We start from the raw sequence: 16,532 nt of genomic DNA on the forward strand, positions 1-16,532 counted from the left end.
ACCTCGTGGCCTCCTATTTTCTTTCTTGATGTAGGGTCCAAGTCTCCCGGGTCTTGTTCGTTGAGAAAATCACGTTCCCGAAGGTTTCATTCCATTTGGACTCCGTTTGATATTCCTTTTCTTCAAAACCCTAAAACAGGCAAAAAACAGCAATTCTAGGTTGGGCCTCCGGTTAATAGATTAGTCCAAAAAATAATATAAAAGTGGATAATAAAGCCCAATAATGTCCAAAAAAGTAGATAATATAGCATGGAGCAATCAAAAATTATAGATACGTTGGAGACGTATCAAGCATACCCAAGCTTAATTCCTGCTCGTCCTCGAGTAGGTAAATGATAAAAACAGAATTTTTGATGCGGAGTGCTACTTGGCATAATTTTAATGTAATTCTTCTTCATTGTGGTATCAATATTCAGATCCGAAAGATTCAAGACAAAAGTTTATATTGACATAAAAATAATACTACTTCAAGCATACTAACTAAGCAATTATGTCTTCTCAAAATAACATGGGTAAAGAAAGTTCATCCCTACAAAATCATATGGTTTAGTCATGTTTCATTTTCGTCACACAAGAATGCTTTCATCATGCACAACCCCAATGACAAGCCAAGCAATTGTTTCATACTTTAGTAATCTCAAACCTATAAACTTTCACGCAATATATGAGCACGAGCCATGGACATAGCACTATGGGTGGAATAGAATATAATGAGAGGGGTTATGTGGAGAAGAAAAAAAGGAGAAAGTCTCACATCAACGAGGCTAATCAATGGGCTATGGAGATGCCCACCGATTGATGTCAATGCAAGGAGTCGGGATTGCCATGCAACGGATGCACTAGAGCTATAAATGTATGAAAGCTCAACGAAAGAAACTAAGTGGGTGTGCATCCAACTTGCTTGCTCACGAAGACCTAGGGCACTTGAGGAGGCCCATTGTTGGAATATACAAGCCAAGTTCTATAATGAAAAATTCCCACTAGTATATGAAAGTGACAAAACAAGAGACTCTCTAACATGAAGATTAAGGTACTACTTTGAAGCACAAGTGTGGCAAAGGATAGTAACATTGCCCCTTCTCTCTTTTTCTCTCATTATATTTTTGGGCCTTCTCTTTTTTATGGCCTTTCTCTTTTTTTATTTTTTTTATTTTTCCTCACTTGGGACAATGCTCTAGAAAATGATGATAATCACACTTCTATTTATTTACAACTCAATGATTACAACTCGATACTAGAACAAAAGATGACTCTATATGAATGCCTCCGGCGGTGTACCGGGATATGCAATGGACCAAGAGTGACATGGATGAAACAATTATGAATGGTGGATTTGCTACAAATACTATGTCAACTACATGATCATGCTAAGCAATATGACAATAAAGAATGTGTCATGATGAACGGAATGATGGAAAGTTGCATGGCAATATATCTCGGAATGGCTATGGAAATGCCATAATAGGTAGGTATGGTGGCTGTTTTGAGGAAGATATAAGGAGGTTTATGTGTGAAAGAGCGTATCATATCACGAGGTTTGTATGCACCGGCGAAGTTTGCGCCAACTCTCAATGTGAGAAAGGGCAATGCACAGTACCAAAGAGGCTAGCAAGGATGGAAGGGTGAGAGTGTGTATAATACATGGACTCAACATTAGTCATAAAGAACTCACATACTTATTGCAAAAATCTACAAGTCATCAAAAACCTCGGTACTACACACATGCTCCTAGGGGGATAGATTGGTAGGAAAAGACCATCGCTCGTCCCCGACCGCCACTCATAAGGAAGACAATCAAATAACACCTCATGTTTCAAATTTGTTGCATAACGTTTACCATACCTGCATGCTACGGGACTTGCAAACTTTAACACAAGTATTTCTCAATTTTACAACTACTCAACTAGAACGAATTTGATATTATTACCTCCATATCTCAAAACAATCAGCAAGCATCAAACTTCTCTTAGTATTCAAAACGCTCTTAAGAAATTTTTTACTAACTTTGAATACCTAGCATATTAGGATTTTAAGCAAATTACCATGATATTAAGAATCTCAAAATAATCTTAGTGAATCATGAGAGATCAATAGTTTCTATAAAACAAATCCACCACCGTGCTCTAAAAGATATAAGTGAAGTACTGGAGCAAAAATTATATAACTCTAAAGATATAAGCGAAGCACATAGAGTATTCTAACAAATTCCAAATCATGTATGGCTCTCTCAAAAGGTGTGTACAGCAAGGATGATTGTGGTAAATAACAAGCAAAGACTCAAATCATACAAGACGCTCCAAGCAAAACACATATCATGTGGCGAATAAAAATATAGCTCCAAGTAAAGTTACCGATAGAAGTAGATGAAAGAGGGGATGCCTTCCGGGGCATCCCCAAGCTTTGGCTTTTAGGTGTCCTTAGTTTATATTGGGGGTGCCATGGGCATCCCCAAGCTTAGGCTCTTGCCACTCCTTGTTCCATAATCCATCAAATCTTTACCCAAAACTTGAAAACTTCACAACACAAAACTTAAAGTAGAAAATCTCGTGAGCTCCATTAGCGAAAGAAAATAAAAGACCACTTCAAGGTACTGTAATGAACTCATTATTTATTTATATTGGTGTTATACCTACTGTATTCCAACTTATCTATGGTTTATAAACTATTTTACTAGCCATAGATTCATCAAAATAAGCAAACAACACACGAAAAACAGAATCTGTCAAAAACAGAACAGTCTGTAGTAATCTGTATCTACCGCAAGATCTGGAACCCAAAAAATTCTAAAATAAGTTTCTGGACGTGAGGAATTTATCGATTAATCATCTTCAAAAAGAATTAACTAAATAGCACTTTCCAAATAAAAATGACAGCAGTTCTCGTGAGCGCTAAAGTTTCTATTTCTTACAGCAAGTTCAACAAGACTTTCCCCAAGTCTTCCCAACGGTTCTACTTGGCACAAACACTAATTAAACACAAAAAACACAACCAAAACAGAGGCTAGATAAATTATTTATTACTAAACAGGAGCAAAAAGCAAGGAATAAAAATAAAATTGGGTTGCCTCCCAACAAGCGCTATCGTTTAACGCCCCTAGCTAGGCATAACAAGCAAGAATAGATCTAGGTATTGCCATCTTTGGTAGGAAATTCTTCAATTAGGCATCTACCATATTCAGGAATTTCTTTATTTTTATTGATTATCAAACTTGTAGGCACAAGATCGAAAAATTCATTTGTAGCAAATGGTTCCTTAATGACAGCAAAAAAGATTGGGATGAATACTTATAGATTTGAGATCCGCATTTTCCTTACTCGAGGATTCACCCTTATTTTTAGGAACATACATAAGCTTGGAAACTTTGGTGGAAGGACTTGGAGTATTCTTTATGAAAGAAAAAGTGGTTCCCAAGTTGGTAATAATATCCTCAAGTTTATCGATCCTAGTAGAATCGTGATTTATTTTCTCATTAACTATGGGTTCCTTTTCTTTAATATTTTTCAAAGTAACTCCTACTTTAGATCCATATTGAGAGATTCGGCTATGGATCTTTTTATCCAAATTTTCAATTAACTCTATGGTAGCAACCTTATTTTCAATAATTTCAAGACTTTGCATTACATGCTCCAAAGTTAATATAGTTCCATTAACCAAGAGAGGGGGTGAGCCAAATAAATCTATCGTAGCATTATAAGAATCAAAAGTATGGCTACCCAAGAAGTTCCCTCCGGTAATAGTATCAAGAACATATCTGTGCCAAGGAGTAATGCCTACATAAAAATTGCGAAGGAGAAGGGAAGTAGATTGCTTCCTAGTAGATCTATTTTGAGCATTGCAAATTCTATACCAAGCATCTTTTAGATTTTCTCCCTCCCTTTGCTTAAAATTTAGAATTTCATTCTCGGGAGACAACGGAGAAGATAAGGGACTAGCCATAATGACAAGCAAACAAACTAACACACAAGCAAACAGAAAGCAAGCGGGCAAAAAGAGGCAAATAGAGAAAGAGAGGGAAAATAAAACGGCAAGGGTGAAGTAGGGGAGAGGAAAATGAGAGGCAAATGGCAAATAATGTAATGCGGGAGATAAGGGTATGTGATGGGTACTTGGTATGTTGACTTTTGCGTAGACCTCCTCGGCAACGGCGCCAGAAATCCTTCTTGCTACCTCTTGAGCACTGCATTGGTTTTCCCCGAAGAGGAAGGGATGATGCAGCAAAGTAGCGTAAGTATTTCCCTCAGTTTTTTAGAACCAAGGTATCAATCCAGTAGGAGGCTACGCACGTGTCCCTTGTACCTGCACAAAACAAATAAATCCTCGCAACCAATGCAAATAGGGGTTGTCAATCCCTATAAGGCCACTTACGAGAGTGAGATCTGATAGATATGATAAGATAATATTTTTGGTATTTTTATGATAAAGATGCAAAGTAAAATAAAGGCAAAGTAAATAGCAAAGGAAATAACTAAGTAGTAGGAGATTAATATGATAAAGATAGACCCGGGGGCCATAGGTTTCACTAGTGGCTTCTCTCGAGAGCATAAGTATTCTACGGTGGTGTCGGTGTACTAGAATAGGGGTACCCTAGAACCCCGAACTTGTGCATGGGCAGTTGCAGCACCCCGCGGCAAAGGCTTGCCGGGTGATCGCCAAGATCCCCCAAGGTTCCCTTGGAGCCATCCAAGAACAAAGTATTTAAGCTAAGGAGACAAGACCCCGGCAAGAGGAGCTTGCCGGGAAGGCCAACCAAGACGCTCCAATGAACTTGCCGCGACGCGCCACGCGCTCCGGCAAGGCAACAAGGCCCCGGCAAGAGGAGCTTGCCGGGAAGACAAACCAAGGTACCTCGAAGCCCGGTGAGCGACAAGCTTCCGGACCCGACAAGATAACAACAGAGGCAAGGCGCTTGCCGCGGCAGGCGGCCACTCTGCGCCCATGCTCCAGCGCATCCACCAACGTGTCGCTCTGGGGGCCTCTCCGGGCGTACGTGGCGGGAGGCTGTGCAGCCAGCGGTGCGCAGTGGCATGCGAAGCTGACAAGATTGCCATCGTGGCGAACGGTGGCGCCCCTAATGGTCCTTTTCTGCACTGTTCGGGCGACTCAGACGGGCATTTAATGCCCTTGTCCCCTGCCGTCAGGGTTAGGTAGGGTGCACTGTACAAGTAACTGTATCAACTACCTCGCTTTTTACGTTTTTACCCTCCTCTGCGCTGCCACCTGTCAGTGACCCCTTTAGCGTATAAAAGGAGGCCCAAGCGCAACGTAGAGGGGGTTTGGCTTATAGGTTCGAAGCCTCAGACAGTTTGCTTTGATCCATCCGTAGCCCAGAGAACATCACACTCTCGCTTTGGAGAGCAAGAACACCAGATAATACAACCAGACAAGCAGCAGTAGGAGTGTTATCTCTCCGGAGAGCTCCAAAGCTGGGTAAACTGCTCGTGTGCCTCGCCTCGATCTGCTCTTCGTGCGATCTCCGCCCCCCCCGAACCGAAAGGGGCCCGGTCCGCCGGCCCCATAGGTGTTCGAGGATCAGTTTCCCCGACATCTTTGGCGCGCCAGGTAGGGGGCGACGAGATTACGTGAAGCTGATCCGGCGTTCACACGAGCTAGATCCTTATTCCCTACATCAACATGCCACCGAAGAAGAAGACTTCGGCGGCAGGCGCTCCAGCCACGTCACTTCCAGGTAGGGGGCGACGAGATTACGTGAAGCTGATCCGGCGTTCACACGAGCTAGATCCTTATTCCCTACATCAACATGCCACCGAAGAAGAAGACTTCGGCGGCAGGCGCTCCAGCCACGTCACTTCCGCCACCGTTGGAGCAAACGAGTGGTGGGATGGACGCCGGCGGAAGAAAGGACGTCGACGAGGAAGCCCATGATGCCGCCAGGTCCAAGAACAAGGCTGCACTAACCTCGGCGAATGTACATGTTCCACGCCACTCTCAGGAGGTGCAAGATCAACAGCGTCATGGCACTAGCAGTGCCATACGCATGACAGACCAGCATGCATGCCAGCGTGCTGGCACGAGCGGGGCACGGTCGCCGGGACGGGATACTGCTCCTTCTAACATAGTTAGAAGTTCGAGCACGTCCCGCTCCTCGCGCCGTCCGCCACTACCACCCACTACCCCAGCAGAAGCTTTGGCGCGAGCTCAACTTCTCCTAGATTACCCTCCGACGTCAGACAAGATCGACGAATGAAGAGCCACCATCCAGAGTCTCATCGGCTACGCCAACGGCGACACTCCACGACGGCCGAGCGCGTCGCCGCCGCGGCAGGACCGCCGGACGCGAGCCGGTGGCGACAAAACAGGCGGAGGTGCAACTACCATGCAATCACCGCCCCGAAGGCCAAGATCGCCGACTCGTCGGATCCACCTCGACAGTGACTCCACTGCATCGTCGGATCCACGAGCTCGTCGTGATCAGCGCCAAGTTCTTCACGATCGACAACAAGAAGACGCTCGAACCCGCATCGAGCGCCAAAGAGAAGCGCGACGTCAATCCGACAAGCGCGCTGGGCCCTCTGTTGACATGCATGCGCCAGGAGAACCAGGCGATCTGCCGTATGCGGTAGGTTGTCCTGCGTTCACTCGTGAGCTGCGGCAAGTCCAGTGGCCCAGTACAAAGAACTTCAAGCCAGACGTACCGGAGAAGTACGACGGCAAGACGCATCCGTCAGAGTTCCTCAGCATTTACACTATTGCCGTGCAAGCTGCCGGGGGATGAGATGACAAGATCCTTGCCAACTACTTCCCGCTGGTGCTCAAGCTCAATGTCAGGTCCTGGCTCATGCACTTGCCGGACAACTCCATATCCTCTTGGGCTGATCTGTGCCATCAGTTTGTCGGCGCCTTTACTGGCGGACACAAGCCTCATGGCCAGGAGAGTGATCTTCATTTGCTCGCCCAGAAGGAAGGAGAGCCCCTGCGCAAGTACATTCAGAGATTCAGCAGCGTGCAGCACAACATCCCAGACGTCCACCCTACCGCGGTGATCAACGCCTTCCATCAGAACGTGCGGAACCGCAGGATGCGGGAGGAAATGGCGATGTGCAAGATCAGGGACGTTAGTGAGTTATATGCACTGGCCGACAAGTGCGCGCGTGCTGAGGAAGGGAGGAGACTCCCCGGAGAAAATATAGGAGCGGGAGGATCTGACAGCGAAGATGCCGCCCCGACAAGGAAAAACCGGCGGCGGAACAACAGAAGGAGGAAAGGCAAAGAAGTGCTAGTTGTTGAGCATTCCGGCAATGGTGGCGGCGCCAAGGAAGCCAAAGCTGGTGACTCCGGCAAGGAGGTTGTTGCGGAGGTGGCGGTCGCCGACAAGCAGGACGGCACCAACAAGCAGTATTGCAAGATTCACCGCACCAAGGGCCATGATCTTCAGAACTGCAAGAGGGTCGAGCAGCTTGTTGAGCAACAGAAAGCTGAATACGAGCGGTGCGACAAGGAGAAGGCCCAGGAAGGAGCTGGTGGATCCGGCAAGAAACGTCCCAGCCGAGGAGGACGTCGCGGCAAGGCCAAGCAGCGGCAAGGAGACAGACCTCCTCGCGGCCGCGACAAGGATGAAGATGACGGCAACGATGAAGATATGGATGATGAGGAGACCGATGAGCAGGAGTTCCAGAAAGCTACAGAGGTCCTGTGCGTTGACGGTGGTGCTTCTCTGCATGCCTCGCATCGCCAGCTCAAGCAGTGGATGCGGGAGGTTAATGCAGCAGAACCACCCGTCGAGTCACGCAAACCTCTGAAATGGTCAGGCACGCCTATCATCTTTGATATTGAGGACCACCCGGATCGCATAACTGCGGTCGGGTGTTTGCCGATGTTGGTTCCACCTACAATCCGCAACCTCAAGGTCACTAAGATGTTAGTTGATGGCGGGGCCGGCTTGAACCTGATCTCCTCCGCGGTGCTCCAGAAGCTCCAGATCCCTGACAGCGAGCTCGAAGAGACCGGCACGTTTCAAGGAATTAACCCGGGAAGGAGCAAGCCAAAGGGAAAGATCATGTTGCCGGTAACATTTGGCAGTGAGCTGAACTTCAGGACTGAGAGGATCACGTTTGACGTTGCCGACATCCCATTACCTTATAATGGAATCCTGGGCCGTCCGGCACTCGCCAAGTTCATGGCAGCCTCTCACTATGCGTACAACGTACTGAAAATGCCAGGCCCAATAAGTGTCATCTCTGTCCCTGGCGACAAGAAGGATGCTCTTATTTGTGCCGACAAGATCTACCGGGAAGCAGCAGCTGCAGCAGAACAAAGGACACTTGCCGCTAAAGCTCCCGGGGGGAAGAAGAAGACCAAGTCCGGCAAGAGCTCTGATGCCCACTCCGGCAAGCGCACCTCTTCGGAGTGCTGCGCTACCGTCGAGGACGCACCATCGAGCTCCACCGGCAAGTGCAAGAAGGCGATGGCAGCTCCACCTGCGACTAAGAAGGTGTCCGCTAAGGAGGATGGCACTGGTGGTACCTTCACCATCAGCGCCACTCTTGACCCCAAATAGGAAAGCGCGCTCGTTGCTTTCCTGCGGGCGAATGTCGACGTGTTTGCGTGGCAACCGTCTGATATCCCCGGTGTTCCCAGGAAAGTGATTGAGCACCACCTTGCCGTCTGTCCTCATGCGCGGCCCGTCAAGCAGAGAGTCAGGAAGCAGGCAGTTGAGCGCCAAGAATTCATCGCAGAAGAAATCAAGAAGTTGGAAGCAGCAGGCCTTGTCAGAGGAGTACTCCATCCCACATGGTTGGCCAATCCTGTTGTTGTGCGCAAGGCTAAGGGGAAGTGGAGACTTTGTATTGACTTCATTGATGTTAATAAAGCTTGTCCCAAAGACCCATTTCCCTTGCCGCGTATTGACCAGATTGTTGACTCCACAGCCGGATGTGATTTGCTTTCATTTCTTGATGCATACTCAGGATATCATCAGATCTTCATGGCAGAAGAAGATGAAGAGAAAATCGTATTTATCACCCCGTGTGGCACATACTGCTTCGTACGGATGCCTTTCGGTTTGAAGAATGCTGGTTCAACATTCGCAAGGGTAGTTCACCATGCTTTTGAGCCACAAATACATAGAAATGTGGAAGCTTACATGGATGACATAGTGGTCAAGAGCAAGGACAAAGCGACCTTGATTCAAGATTTAGATGAGACATTTGCAAACCTGCGCAAGATCAACCTCAAGCTTAACCCCGAGAAGTGCGTGTTTGGAGTCCCTTCCGGCAAGCTTCTCGGGTTCTTCGTGTCTCAACGGGGAATTGAAGCCAATCCCGACAAGATCAAAGCCATCGAGCAGATCGAAGCACCAAAGCGCGTCAAGGATGAACGAAGGCTTGCCGGCTGCGTGGCTGCTCTCAGCAGGTTTATCTCTAGATCTGCTGAGCGCACCCTGCCATTTTTCAAAATTTTGAAAAAGGCAGGTCCAATGAAATGGACTCCGGAAGCGGAGGCTGCGCTGCAGGACTTGAAGAGATACCTGTCCTCCACTCCAACGCTTGTCGCACCTAAGCCGCAAGAGAAGTTGCTGCTGTATATAGCAGCAACCAATCAAGTGGTTAGTGCTGCGTTAGTGGCGGAGAGGGAGGCAGATGATGAGCCAGCAACCATGGCAAATCCATCCAGCGACAAGCAGGGGGCTTCGCCGACAAGCTCTGGTCCCGACAAACATGAGTTTGCGCAGGAGCATGATAAGATGCCAAGGAGAATGGTGCAGCGCCCAGTTTACTTTGTCAGTTCCCTTCTGCAGGGGGCTAGATCAAGGTACTCTGGTGTGCAGAAGTTGCTTTTCGGCCTCCTCATGGCCTCGAGAAAGCTGCGCCATTACTTACAAGCACATGAGATCACAGTCGTCACTCGCTTTCCGCTGAAGAGGATACTGCAAAATCCAGAAGCAACAGGCAGGATTGTCGAGTGGGCGCTGGAACTGTCAAGCTTTGGCCTCAAGTTTGAGAGCACCTCAACTATCCAAAGCAGAGCATTGGCAGAGTTCATAGCAGAGCGGACGCCAACCCCAGATGAAGAAATTCCAGAAACGAGCATCCCCGTCAAAGAGGCAAGCAAAGAGTGGCTGATGTACTTCGATGGAGCCTTCTCGCTGCAGGCGCCGGTGCAGGTGTGCTGCTTGTCGCACCCACCGGAGAGCACCTCAAGTACGTAGTCCATATGCACTTTCCCAAAGAGCAAGCAACCAACAATACTGCAGAGTATGAAGGATTGCTTGCCGGTCTCAGAATCGCAGCAGACCTTGGGATTAAGAAGCTCATTGTCAGGGGTGACTCACAGCTTGTCGTCCGACAAGTGAACAAGAACTACTAGAGTCCGTTGATGGAAGCGTATGTCGATGAAGTGAGGAAGCTAGAGGAGCACTTTGACGGCCTACAAATGGAGCATATCCCAAGAGCTCAGAATGATATTGCTGATGCCCTGTCAAAGTGCGCCGCACTAAAGTTACCTGTGGAACCAGGGATCTTTGTGCTTAAGTTGACTCAACCATCCGTAACACCATCAATTGGACAAAGCAAAAAGAGGAAGTTGGTTTCTGGTGACTACTTTCCGGCAGAGCTCCCCGAAGCCGCCGCCAAGAAAGTCCCCAAGATCAACACCAAGGATGCTGAGGAGCAGTCTGCTCCGGCAAGCCTAATGGTTTGTTCCGTTGAAGCAGACGCTCCCGACAAGTTTTGCTCCGGCAAGCTTGCCGGGGAACATCAAGCTCCGGCAGGGCCGCAAGTCCCTGCCGTAGAAGCAGATGTTCCCGCAGCAGAAGATGTGCCTTTAGTCCTTGTTGTCGAGCCACAGGCTCCAGCATGGGCACAGCAGATTGTCCGTTTCCTTCAGACAGGAGAACTTCCCGAAGAGCAAGAAGAAGCAGAAAGAGTAGCCTGGCAGTCAAGTATGTACCAGTTTGTCGATAGCATACTGTACAGAAGAAGACTCAACGGTGTGAAATTGAAGTGTATTCGCCGGGAAGATGGACAAAAGCTGTTGGCAGAGATACATGGAGGCATATGTGGCCACCACATCGGCTCAAGAGCACTTGCCGGCAAAGCTTTCCGGCAACGTTTCTTTTGGCCGACAGCCCTCCAGGATGCAACTGCACAAGTAGCCAAGTGTGAAGCGTGCCAGTTCCACTCCAAACAGATACACCAGCCAGCTCAAGCTCTCCAGACGATCCCTTTATCCTGGCCATTTTCGGTCTGGGGGCTCGATATTCTCGGCCCCTTCCCCCGAGCTGTCGGGGGCTTTGAGTACTTGTACGTCGCAATCGACAAGTTCACAAAGTGTCCGGAAGTGCAGCCAGTGAGGAAGGTGACAACACAGTCAGCAATGAAGTTCTTCAGGTCAATTGTTTGCCGTTTCAGGATCCCTAACAGGATCATCACCGACAACGGCACGCAATTCACGAGCCGCACCTTCATGCAGTACGTCCAAGACCTTGACGCCAAGGTTTGCTTCGCTTTTGTTGCTCATCCGAGAAGCAACGGTCAAGCAGAGAGGGCAAATGCTGAAGTGCTGCGCGGGCTCAAGACCAGAACTTTCGACAGGCTGCACAGGTGCGGAAGGAACTGGATCGAGGAGCTGCCAGTGGTTCTTTGGTCGATCAGAACGACGCCAAATCGAGCCACTGGCCAGACACCTTTCGCTCTAGTCTATGGAGCAGAGGCAGTTCTCCCCACAGAACTCGTATACGGATCACCTCGAGTGCTCGCTTATGATGAGCTTGAGCAAGAACAGCTGCGGCAAGATGACGCGCTGCTCCTTGAGGAAGATCGTCTTCAGGCTGCTGTACGAGCTGCTCGATACCAGCAAGCTTTGTGCCGCTATCATAGCCGCAAAGTTAAAGCTAGAAGCTTCGAGGAAGGCGACCTTGTTCTTCGGCGCGTTCAGTCCGCCAAGAATTCCAATAAGTTGACGCCGAAGTGGGAAGGCCCTTATCGGGTGAGACGAGTCACAAGGCCTAGCGTTGTCCGCCTTGAGACAGAGGATGGCATTCCAGTGAGCAACTCCTGGAACATAGAACATCTTCGTAAGTTTTTCCCATAAGGCGCGGTCGCCGGAACCCGTTCCGGCAACCACCTTTTGTACAAGTCTTACCGCTGTTGCATGTAATCCTTTGTACAAAGCCGGGCGCAGAACCCGTGCATAAGTAAAACCCATGTGCTCCGCACAGCTTGTCCATTTCATGCGTTAGTTCCTTTCTTGCATGTGATTATCTGACAATTTGTGCAGCACTTACATCCGGTAAGCAGTAACGAGCCGAAGAGCTCCATTATTATTATTTTCTCTTCTTTCTTTTTCTTTTAAAGGAAAAGAAGGTCCTCTCGCACACAAGTTTGCCGGGGGGGGAGAAGAAGATTGTGGTATGGGCCAGACGTCGTTCAAACAAGGACCTGCCTTACCGGGAAGCAAATAACAGAAAAGCTAAGTTGCCAAAGTTTGTGCAATCACTTTTTTAATTTTTGAGTTATCTTCCTCGAACGACCCTGCTTTGTATGGAAAACCTGTGCGCGGAGGAACCAACTCGTGGCTAGTTGCGCCCTTACTTTGTTTCGAGTCCGCTCAACAGCTTAAGCATGCTGCATCTAGTCACGACAAGGTTTCTTGTCGGAAGCAGCGCCGCCAGCAGGCTGCTGAAGTTCCGCACTTAGCGCTCGCGGCTCGGGCGCCTGCGCCGACAAGTTCCCTAGAAGCGTAGGGTGAAAACATACAAAGGGAGGAATCTAGTAGAGGAAATAACATTGCAATTGATAGACAGAAATAAAGTTATATTACAAAGATAACTTGTCGCAGCTCTAATAGACTGTTTTCATGACATGACTAGCAGCGACAAGGGAAAAGAAGAAATGGGCGGCCTAATCTACGTGCCCGCCCTCGACTCGCTTGATCTCGCTCACCTTGTCCACAATGGGTGCGACAAGGGCCTTGAGTGCGTCCAGATCGGCGTCAGGCGGCAAGGATCGGAGGACGTTGGTGAAGCTGAGGCCTGGATTGCGGAAGGCTACCTTCATCAGCACCTTCTGGAGAACCCCGGCGCAGATTTTGCGTGACTCGTCGGCCAGCTGCTTCGGGATCCTCTCCCGGAGTCGCTGGAGTGCCGTCGCCACGCCCTTGAAGAATAGGCTGAGCTTGGCGCTGGGTTGAAGGCTCTCGTCGGAAGGATACCCAAAGTCATCCATCCCCAGCTACGCCAGCTCCTCGTTGATGACGGTGGCAGTGTTCACCAGGCCCTCGGTCCAGTGCTCCACCGTGTCTCTGAACGAGTTTTGGGTAATTGCAATGCTCTCCAGCAGCGCAGCGTCAGCCTTGACCTTCTCCGCCAAGGTCTTCTCCCGCTCCTTGGCGGCCTCCAGCGTCTGCGTCAGCGTGGCCAGCTTCAGCTCCAGGTCTGCTTTGGAATCCTTGGCGGCGCTGAGCTCCTTGCCCCTCTTAGCGAGAAGGCCTTGTAGCTCACCATGGGCGGCAGCATCCTTCTCGCGCTCACGCTTGAGCGCGGCAATCTCCTCGCCGCTCTTCCCAATATCGGCCTCCAGCCGCGCCACCTTCTCCTCTAGCTCCTTATTGGCGGCCTCTGCAGTTGCCGCGACATCCTTTGCCTCCTTGAGCGCCCCGCCAAGTGCTCGCTCGCGCTCGGCGAGCTCTTCCTCGTAGCTGTCGAGGTGGGCCTTCTGCTGCACTAGCTCGCCTTCCCGCGCGGACTGCTTCTCGGCAGCAAGCCTTTGTTCCTCCTCAGCCTCGGCCTTCTCGAGAAGAAAGGCCGTGCGCTCCTCGTCTACTCGCTCCCGCTCCTGCGCCAGGGATCGAAGAGCTTCTTGATTTTGTCCCCGGAGCTCCTCCGCGCGCTTCTCCATGTCAACTCCCGCCTTCGCGACAAGCGCTTCCCGGGAAGCCAGCTTGGCTTGCCGGGTGCGGTAGAGTGACAGCAGCTTCCGCAGCAGCTGCTCCTCCTCAGGCTCGCCGCTGCTGCTGCCGGGCGCGTCAACCAACGACAGCCCAGCAGAGGCGAGCACCTCCCCATCAAAAGTCTCCCCCTCAATTGGCGCCCTGGAGCTCGACGCCCAGGGTAGCTTGATGAAGATGTTGTCACCGGCCTGCAAGTAGGCGCTGGGCTGGGGCTCCTCGGAGCCCAGCTCCGCGGAAGCGGCAGAGGGTTCAGTGGTCGGTGCAGCGCCCGGCGCTCCTGCGGCCTCAGGGTCGTCAGTGCGATCGCCCGATCCCTCGCCGGTTTCCGCAGCAGCAGCCCCGGCGGCCTCCTCGCCGGCGGTCTCATCAGCACCGGCACCTTCCTCACCGGCGCCCTCTGTCTCCATTGGCTCAGCCGAAGATGGGTCTGAAGAACGAAGAAGGGAGGAAAATCAATCAAAAATCCAAGAAAGGAAAAACAGAAGAAGCAGAACCCAAGGGAAAGTTTTTGGGCAAGTGGATTACCTGCGCCAAGATCTTCAGTAGAGGCCTCGGTCGCCGCAGGATCAGCAGTGCCGTCCCTTGCCGGAGAGTCCCCCCTTGCTGGAGAGCGCTCTCTTGCCGGGGACTCCTCCCTTGGCGGTGCAGTCGAAGCAGGTGGCACTTCGGGACCGGCCTCCGGGCGCTCCTGATGAGGCTGCTCTACTCCTGCACAAGCCAACAAGCAAGATATCAACAAAGGAAAAAGCACTCAAACGCGCCCGACAACAGAAGGCGAAACTATGAACTTACGCTGGGGGCTGCGCTGGGGGCTGCTCCGAGGGGTGATTGCCGGGTCCGTCAAGGTGGTCTCGGACCCACCTCCTGCCGACGCAATGGGGTCATCCTCGATGACAATCACCGCGGCCTTGGCCCTCTTCACCGCTCTCTAGGCCAGTGTTCTGAAAAGAAAAGAGTCCAGATTGGTGCAAGTCAGATACAAGATATAAACAGCAAGATTGAAGGATTATAAGGGCACCAAAGAAACTCACTCTTCTTCCTCCTCATCGGAGCTGAGCGCGGAAAGATCGAAGTCCGGCCCTCCTCCGGTGCGGCGAGGTGGAGGAGTAGGATCCCTTGCCCGCTTGGCGGGGGCGGCGGCGGCGGTCCGGGAAGATCCCGCTCCAGTTGCCGCTGTTGCGTGAGGCGCTCCCATGGCAACATTGCTTGCCGCGGTAGAGCGCGTCGCGCGGCTCGGTGGCTGTGGAGCCGGCTGCCGCCCTGCTGCGTCCCCGGCCCTGCGAAGGCGCCTCCTTGGCGGGGCCAGGGGCTCCGCCTGGGCAAGATCTTTGAAGGCTCAGCCTCCTCCTCGCCGGCCTCGCTCAACTCGGCTTCGGAACCAGCAGGCTCTTCCTCGCCCATGAACTCCGCGCGTTCGGCAAGGTTTGCCGCCTCTGCAGCCTCTGCCTCCTCCACAGTAAACCCAAACACACCCGCAGTAGCTGCGGCCGCAGCCTCTTCCGCCCTAGTAGCGATGAGCTGTAGCTCCTCGTGGGTGGTGTCACGGGTGAGGCTCTTCTGCTCGTCGGCGCGGACCGGCAATTCCTCCGAGGTGTCAAAGAACGCTCGCACAACGTCGTCCGCAGGCTCTTGCCAAATTGGGACGATGCCGTGTGAATCGCACAACGGCATCATGGCGCGGATCCGGTCAAGCGAAGAGTTATTGCACAAAGGAACTACGCCCCTCGGCAGTGTGAATGGATGCTGGGGGTCACGTTTGAATAATTCCAAGAGCATTGCGTCCAACTCCAAGACAGTGAAGTTGTAGTTGAGGCCCGGCCGCAGCCTCATGATGTCCGTTGAATTCTTGAATTCCCAGGCGGGCCTCCTCCTCTCCTGCAGGGGGGCAATGCGGCGGCGGAGGAAATCTGCCCCGACAGCACCTACGGTGAGCCCGGCAAGCCTGAGGCGAAGAATCCTAGTGATGGCGATCTTCAGCCTCTCGTCTTCCGGGGCCATGTTGCTCCAGTCATTGCCGCGCACTATTGGAGTTTGGCGCACGGCGGTGAAGGGCTGCGGATCCTCCTCGACGATCCAACACCACTCCGCTCTCCACTCCTCCCACTTGCTGCGAAGCTCACCCTCCAAGTACGCCTCTTTCTTGCCGACTCTCGAGACCCAGGCAATCCCTCTGGCAAGCGGCTCTCCTCTCTCTACCCGAGGTATGAAGAAGTGGCGGAAAAGGGCTACGCTAGGGTGGACTCTGACAAAGTTTTCGCACAAGTGTGCGAAAACTGCCATGGTCAAGACAACATTGGGGGTGAAGTCAAGAAGGCGGAAGCCATACGTGTTCATAATGTCACAAAAGAACTCCGAGAAGGGCGGGCAGAGCCCGCAGTAGAAGAATAGCGGGAAGAACGGGTACCCATTTGGAGCCGACTCCGAGGCAGCGGCCGGGAGTACCCTCGTGCGCGGATGCGCACGCGTCTCCGTCGCCCAAAAGAGGTAGAAGTACTCCCTCAGCTCCTGCACGCCGAGCTGGGGGGTGAAGATCGCCCGCTCCTTCCGCAGCGCCGCGAGCCGCTGCGCCTCGGCCGACTTCACGCCCTTTCCCTTGTCGGCTTTCGGGGCCATGGCGGAGGTGGTGG

This window comes from Triticum dicoccoides, chromosome 7A (assembly GCF_002162155.2).
Source record: "Triticum dicoccoides isolate Atlit2015 ecotype Zavitan chromosome 7A, WEW_v2.0, whole genome shotgun sequence".
In the NCBI taxonomy this organism is placed as follows: domain Eukaryota; kingdom Viridiplantae; phylum Streptophyta; class Magnoliopsida; order Poales; family Poaceae; genus Triticum; species Triticum dicoccoides.